The sequence below is a fragment of the Nicotiana attenuata genome, unplaced genomic scaffold (assembly GCF_001879085.1).
Source record: "Nicotiana attenuata strain UT unplaced genomic scaffold, NIATTr2, whole genome shotgun sequence".
Lineage (NCBI taxonomy): Eukaryota > Viridiplantae > Streptophyta > Magnoliopsida > Solanales > Solanaceae > Nicotiana > Nicotiana attenuata.
Window position 1 is genome coordinate 1,044,850 of NW_017670264.1, and position 8,475 is coordinate 1,053,324.

An 8,475-nucleotide genomic window follows, 5' to 3' on the forward strand; every position below is an offset into this window, starting at 1 on the left:
TGTTCCTCCCCGAATCCGGGCGGGGAACTTTCAAATCACAAATGTCATGTTGACCTTGCTCGAGCAAAGAGGATATTTTACGGGCGCCTCCGATCAAAATGCATACAAGCACTTGAAGGGGTTCGTAGATACATGCTGGGGCAGCAAACAAACAAACGTGTCAGAGGATGCGTTGAGATTGAGGCTTTTCCCGTTTTCTCTTCGGGGTAAAGCGTTGGATTGGTTAGAAAGGCTCCCAAATCATTCTATCACCACATGGGATGAATTGGCGGACAAATTTATTGCCAAGTTCTTTTCTCCAAGTCATATGGCGGCTCTTCGGGATGAGATTCTAGCTTTCAAGCAAATGCCAACGGAACCTTTGCACGAAATATGGGAAAGATATAGAACAATGGTGAAGGAGTGCCCTAATAACGACATGACCGAGGCGATGATACAACAAACTTTTTATCGGGGCATCAACACCACGAATCAGTGCATTGTGAACCAATTGGCCGGAGGGAACTTTATGAAACTTTCTTACCAAGAGGCATGTGATGTACTTGATGAAATGGCCGACACCTCTTCGGCATGGCAAAGCCGAGCGAATGTGCCCCAAGGTGACCCCACGGTCATCCATTTGCACAAGGAATTGAACGATCATGGCCAAGCTATTGCCGAGCTTACAACAACTATGAATCAATTGGCGAAGGCGCAATTGCAACAAGTCCAAAACCCGCGCCAAGTCAATGCAATGGAAGGTGTTTCTATGTTAAAAAGGAGGCAAAGAGGGCAACAACAACCTCAAGGTAATGGTGAGCAATTTGACAACAACAATGATGGTGGTGGTTATTCGAATGAGTGCTATGATGATCAAAGTGAGGAATGTCAATATGTCAATAACTACCAAGGGAATAGAGGAAATCAAGGGAATCAACAATGGCGCCCCCAAGGAAATTGGGGCAATCAACAAGGCGGCGGTAATTGGAATAATAACAACCAACAACAAGGTGGTGGCAATTGGAACAACAACAATCAAAACAACAATTGGGGTAACCAAGGTAACAATCAAGGCAATTGGAACGGGAACAATAATAATTGGAATAACAACAATGGTCAAGGCGGGTGGAATAACAATGGAAATCAAGGCAACCGGGGGCAAGGTTTTCAAAGGCCCCCGATGTATCAACAACCGAACAATCCGCCTCCGTTTCAATCTCAAGGGTCTAGTTCTTCGGGTAGTGATATGGGAAGAATAGAAATGATGTTCGAACAAATGATGAAGAAGAACCAAGACTCCGATGCTCAATTGGCTTCCCACAATACCTCTATTCGGAATTTGGAGGTGCAATTAGGCCAAATCTCTCAATCGTTGAATACTCGACCTAAGGGTGCTCTACCAAGTGATACGGTAGTGAACCCGAAGGGAGGTAACAATCATGTGATGGCGGTTACAACAAGAAGTGGGAGAGGCGGTGATGTGCATGCCTCGAAAGAAAATCAAGTTGTGGATGATAATGTTGGGTTCCAAGAAGATGTGGGTCCTTTGATTGTTGAAGATATGGTTGAACCAAATGTGAACAATGAGGTGAGGATAGATATTGATGAGGCCGAGGTGGAAACTCAAGAGGCCGTGAACCCGTCTAGGGAGCACATAATTGACATGCCGGAGCCGGTGGTGCCAAAAGCCAAGGCACCTTTGCCTAGACCACCTCCACCTTATCCTCAGCGGTTAGCAAAGCAAAAGAGTGACAATCAATTCAAAAAATTCATAGATATGATGAAAAGCCTTACAATCAATGTGCCTTTGGTGGAGGCACTTGAACAAATGCCGGGCTATGCAAAGTTCATGAAGGATTTGGTCACAAAGAAGCGTTCCATGGATTGTGAAACAATAAAGATGACTCACCAAGTCAGTGCGATAGTGCATTCTATGGCCCCGAAACTTGAAGACCCTGGAGCTTTTACTATCCCTTGCACTATCGGTAGTGCGGAGTTTGCTAAGGCCCTTTGTGATTTGGGGGCTAGCATTAATTTGATGCCTTATTCAGTCTTCAAGACTTTGGGAATTGGACAACCTAGGCCGACCTCAATGAGACTTCAAATGGCGGACCGGTCGATGAAGCGGCATTTGGGTATAATTGATGACGTTCTTGTCTGGGTGGACAAATTCATATTGCCGGCCGACTTTGTCATATTGGATTGTGAAGTGGACTTTGAAGTGCCGATTATTCTTGGGAGACCTTTCCTAGCTACGGGGAAGGCCTTGGTTGATGTTGAAGCAGGTGAGTTGACATTCCGAGTGGGAGATGAGAAGGTGGTATTCCATGTTTGCAAATCAATGAGACAACCCAATAGCACGGAGGTGTGTTCATTTGTGGACATTGTCACATCTGTGATAGTGGATGACACAAGTTCCATGATAAATGTTGAAGATCCTCTTGAGGCCGTGCTTCTTAACATGGATGTCGATGATGATGCTAGTAGAGTGGAGTGCGTGAATGCATTGCATGGTATGGGTTCATATTCATATGAGACTAGGAAGTTATCTTTGGATCTTGAAAACCGCAAAACTCCACCAACTAAGCCATCCATTGAGGAGCCACCGGTGTTGGAGTTGAAGTCACTTCCTCCACACCTCAGGTATGAATTTTTGGGCTCTAATTCAACTCTCCCAGTTATTCTTTCTTCTTGCCTTACTAACTTGCAGGTTGAGGCCACTTTGGAGGTGCTTCAAAGGTGAAAAAGGGCAATAGGATGGACTCTGGCGGACATTCGGGGGATAAGCCCCGCCTTTTGCATGCATAAAATCATCTTGGAGGAGGATGCAAGGCCTTCACTTGAACATCAAAGAAGACTAAATGAGGCGATGCAAGAAGTGGTAAAGAAAGAGGTTATCAAGTGGCTTGACGCCGGTGTGGTTTATCCAATCTCCGATAGCTCATGGACCTCTCCGGTCCAATGTGTGCCAAAGAAAGGAGGGATCACGGTAGTGACAAATGACAACAATGAGCTTATTCCCACTTGGACCATTACTGGGTGGAGAGTTTGTATGGACTACCGGAAACTCAACAAGGTGACCCGCAATGATCATTTCCCCTTGCCATTCCTCGATCAAATGCTTGATCGCCTTGCGGGGCAAGCTTTCTATTGCTTTTTGGATGGGTACTCAGACTACAATCAAATCTTAATTGCCCCGGAGGACCAAGAGAAGACCACTTTTACATGCCCCTATGGTACATTTGCTTTCTCCCGGATGCCATTCGGATTGTGCAATGCTCCGGCGACCTTCCAACGTTGCATGATGGATATTTTCACCGACATGGTGGAAGACATATTGGAGGTCTTTATGGATGACTTTAGTGTGGTTGGTGACTCTTTTGAAGAATGCTTGGTAAATTTGGATAGAGTCTTGGCCCGATGTGAAGAAACTAACCTCGTTCTCAATTGGGAAAAATGCCATTTTATGGTTGAAGAAGGTATAGTGTTGGGTCACAAGATTTCTAAGCATGGGATTGAGGTAGACAAGGCGAAGATCGAGGTGATTTCAAGGCTCCCTCCCCCCACTTCTGTCAAAGGGGTGAGGAGTTTTCTTGGGCATGCCGGGTTCTACCGGCGGTTTATCAAAGATTTCTCGAAGGTTGTGAATCCACTTTGCAAGTTGCTAGATAAAGATTCCAAGTTTGTTTTTGATAAAAAATGCATGGAGGCCTTTGAACTTTTAAAGCACAAGTTGACCACTACCCCTATCATAACCGCACCTAATTGGAGTTTGCCCTTTGAACTAATGTGTGATGCTAGTGATGTTGCAGTGGGGGCGGTGTTGGGTCAACGGGTTAACAAAATGTTCCATCCCGTGTATTATGCAAGTAAGACTATGAATGAAGCTCAACGGAATTACACGGTGACGGAGAAGGAGCTACTGGCCATTGTATTTGCCAAGGAGAAATTTAGACCATATCTTATGGGGGCCAAGGTGATTGTGCACACGGACCATGCCGCCCTTAGGTATTTGATGACCAAGAAGGATTCCAAGGCAAGATTGATGAGATGGGTGTTACTTCTTCAAGAATTTGACTTAGAAATAGTGGACCGGAAGGGAAGTGAGAACCAAGTTGCGGACCATTTGTCCCGGTTGGAGGAAGAAGGGAGGCCATGTGACGGCCTTGAAATAAATGATACATTCCCTGACGAGCAACTTCTTTCTGTGTCAATGTTTGACATGCCATGGTTCGCGGACATCGCCAACTTCATTGTGACCGGAATTGTCCCGTGTGAGCTCTCTTCCAACCAAAAGAAGAAACTCAAGCGGATAGTTTGGATTTTTATTGGATGATCCGTACTTGTTTAAAATTTGCACGGATGGTGTGATTAGAAGATGTGTCCCGGAAAGTGAACAATTGAGCAATTGGAGGCTTGTCACTCCTCCCCCTGTGGTGGCCATCATGGAGGGGTGAGGACGACTTCAAAGGTCTTGAGTTGCGGTTTTTATTGGCCGACTTTGTTTAAGGCTGCTAGTGATTTGGTAAAGAGATGTGATGCATGCCAAAGAGCCGGCAGAATTTCAAAAAGGGATGAGATGCCTCTCAATACGATTCTCGAGGTGGATATTTTTGATGTTTGGGGCATCGATTTCATGGGTCCTTTCGTGAGCTCTTGTGGGAACACTCATATTCTCGTGGCGGTGGACTATGTCTTAAAGTGGGTTGAAGCCGTGGCTTTACCCACCAATGAAGCCCGGAGTGTTGTGGCATTCTTAAAAAAGAGTATCTTCACAAGGTTTGGCACCCCTCGTGCTATCATTAGTGATGGGGGGTCTCACTTTTGCAACAAGGCTTTCGACTCATTGCTTGCCAAGTATGGAGTAAATCACAAAGTGACCACCCCCTAGCATCCTCAAGCTAGTCGTCAAGTGGAAGTCTCCAACCGAGAAATAAAGAGTATCTTGTCCAAGACGGTCAATGCTAATAGGACCGATTGGTCGAAAAAGTTGGATGACGCCTTATGGGCGTACCAGACGGCTTACAAGACCCCAATTGGTATGTCCCCGTACCGGTTGGTGTTTGGGAAAGCTTGCCATCTTTCGGTGGAATTGGAGCACAAAGCTACGTGGGCCTTGAGAAAGTTGAACTTGGAATGGGATGTTGTAGCGAATCTCCGTGTTGAGCAACTTAATGAGCTTGATGAGTTTAGATTTCATGCCTACTCCAGCTTGTCCTTGTATAAGGACAAGATGAAGTAATCTTCACGACAAATATGCTCGGGAAAAGGAATTCAAAGTTGGTGATATGGTTCTTCTTTTCAACTCCCGGTTATGCCTGTTTTCGGGAAAGCTCAAATCAAAATGGAGTGGGCCATTTGAAGTTGTGCCTGTGACCCCATTTGGTGCTCTTGATCTAAGGAACAAGAATGGTGAAATATTCAGAGTCAATGGACATCGCGTGAAGCATTATCCTGGGAAGATTGATGATAGCCACATGGTGGCTATGGTACATTTCAAATGATGTGTTGGTAACTCGCGTCGTGCCGCGACGTTAAATCAGGCGCTTCTTGGGAGGCAACCCATGTCTTTTTATTTCTCTTCGATTTTCTTTATAGTTTAGGATTTTTGAGCTAATTGGTTGTGAGATGTTGCAGGGATTGTGTTGATGCAGTGCAAAATAAGTTGGAACAAATTGAACAGTCTCTGAAGTTTGCCAGTGCGGTCGCGGTTACCTTAGCGCGGTCCGCACTGGCATGGTCCAACAATGATGGTCTCTGAAGTTTTCCACCGCGGCCGCGTTCCAGTTAGTACGGTCCGCGGTGGACCTTCGCGGCCGTGGTCTGCTTTTACGCGGTCCGCGGAGGTTGCCTACTGAAACTTCAATTGGTGAAATCCAGCGGTCCGCGGTCCGTTTTGCGCAGCCGCGCTGGTAGGTGAGTATGGGGCCCGCATCATTTTTTATAAATAGAGCCCCAGGGTCTCAGTGTACCCTTTTCGAACTCTGAAAACTCTGAGCCCTAGAACTACTGTTCATCCCTTTCTGAGACCGTAACTCTTGCTTGCTTGGACTAATTGCATTTAATCTTCACAAACCTGGTAACATTTCGTGCATTTGTGATTAATTAATTTTTTACTTTCATTTTAATTGCTTGCCCAGTAGTTTTAGCTTCTTCTGTCGTCTCCTAGCTTCTTCTTTTTCATTTAATTGATAGTTTAGGTTAGTTTAAAACCTGGGTTATGTGCTGAATGTGCCTAATGATTGGGCAAATTAGTAGGGACAAAGTAGGTGTAAAAATTTGAACAAAAAAGGCATAAATACAACCCTAACTTAGTGCCCGTAAACCCTAGCTGAGCGCGGACCGCGGTCGCCTTTGCGCGACCGCGCTGCCCTGACGCGGTCCGCGGTGCTTTTTAATTGCAAATTGACTTTTCCCAGCGCGGCCGCATTGCACTTTTGCACGGTCCGCGCTGGCCCATCGCGGCCGCGATCCCATTTTGTGCGGACCGCAGTAGGAGATTCAGAGAGTTGTTATTTTGGGCCTTTGCCCAGCGCGGACCGCGGTCGCTTTTGCGCGGTCCGTGGTGCCTCCAACGCGGCCGCACTCCTTCTTGTGCGGGCCGCGGTGCATATTTCTGCAACTGTGTTCTTTAACTGTTGTCTGCAATTTTTTTATTGACCCGTTTCACTGCGTGTGCTTAAACTAACAATGTTAGATACGTGTGTTTGCAGATAATGGTAAAACAAAGAGGAGGCAAGGGATCACAACAACATGGGAGAGGTGGTTCCTCCCGAGGGGGTAAAGGCAAGAGAATAGCAAAACTCACTCCCCAGGCTCGGGAGAACATCAAAAAGACCCGAAAAATGATAAGAGCTGCTGATAAGGCTGCTTCTCATTCCTCGGGGAGTGAGTATGTGTGTTCCAAGGACATCTCCTCAGATTCAGTCCCAACTCACATAACCAACCCCCTCCACCTAACTGATACCCCTATAGCATCACCCACCATCAAAAGACCGGTAAATGTAGTTTCTGATTCATCTGACGAGTCAGCAGCAGGTAGTGGGAAATACTCCACTTCCCCCACAGCTTCATTATCTGGGGAGAGTGCAGGCAGCGATGAGGGTGGTGAGCCTCAGATTGGGGGAATTGCACGAACTAGGACGGCCGAAGAGTGGGAAGATAGATTCGTGAGCCAAGTGGCTTACCACAAGTTTAGGGAATGGTGGCCAGTGAGGAAATTAATTCCGGAGAGGAGCTTTATTGATAATGACCTCTTACCCCACAACCCTAATGTGCAGAGGGAGTTTAGAACTAGAATGGGTTGGGAGTTTTTCATGGATAAGTGCATTGATGAAAATGAGCACATGGTCAGAGAATTCTACTCTAGCCCACATTGTCAAGGATACTAAGGTGACCAAAGTTAGAGACAAAACGGTGTTGTTTGATGGAAATTCTCTTAATGAGTATTTGGGGTTCAGGGATGAAGATGAGTCTCTACATCTGGCCAAGTTAGGGATGGGTGAGGAAGTCCGTCCTTGGTTGGCCCAGTACTTGGCAATCCCAGGTACTGTTCCAGGGTGGTTGCAGGCAGGGAGAAAAATATACCGGAAGACCTTCAACTTTGAGGCTCGGGGGTGGTTGACTTTTGTGTGCAGTCGGCTTGATCCTTCTACCCACGATCAGACTATTCCACTTACCCGGGCTGTTCTTGTTGCTCTATAATGGTCGGGTACCCTATAAATGTGGGCAATGTGATGTCCTGTGTGATTTGTGTTGTGGGGCAAGAGCATGACCGGAATTACCCTTTTCCCAACACCCTTTCAATGTATTTTCGGGACCTGGAGGTGGCGAAGAAGAGATATGATGTCAAGACCAAGCCTGTGGCTCCTTACTCTTGGTACAGTATGCAGGGTCCGGACAACCCTAAACACAAGAGCTACCAGCCACCTGCCTCTGCCCCAACTGGCCAGTCTGAGGAGCCAGTTGCGGTAGAGCCTTCTACCGAGCCTTTCACTATGACTGCTGCCACTACAGTTTAGGACTTGCCTCCAGGACCTTCCTCTGCTGCTGGTCCCAGTACTTTAGCTGGCCCGGGGGTTCCATCTTCCCGGACTCATCCTTTTACTGCCCATTAGTTGAGCCAAACATTGGACAGTTTGAACAACTGGATGTCAGCTGCGACATCCCAGTTGTCTACCTTGTCTTCCACCATTGATACCCAGTCAGCACCTCAGCCAGCTCAGATTCCTCAGTCCATTGAGGACACTTTGAAGAAGCTCCTGGAGAACCAGGAAAAGATTATGAAGACACAGGCTACCTTGTCTACAGCAGTGGAGTCAGATGGCAAGGCTCTGAAGGAGTTTGCCAAGGAGCACAAGAAGATGAGGAGATCACGGGCTTCCAAGGAGTCTGTGAAACAGCTCAGGATAGATGTGGACAAGCTATTGGCAGACCAGATGCCTCTAGACATGCTATTCGGAGACCCAACCCAACCCCAGCAGCACCAGTAGCAGA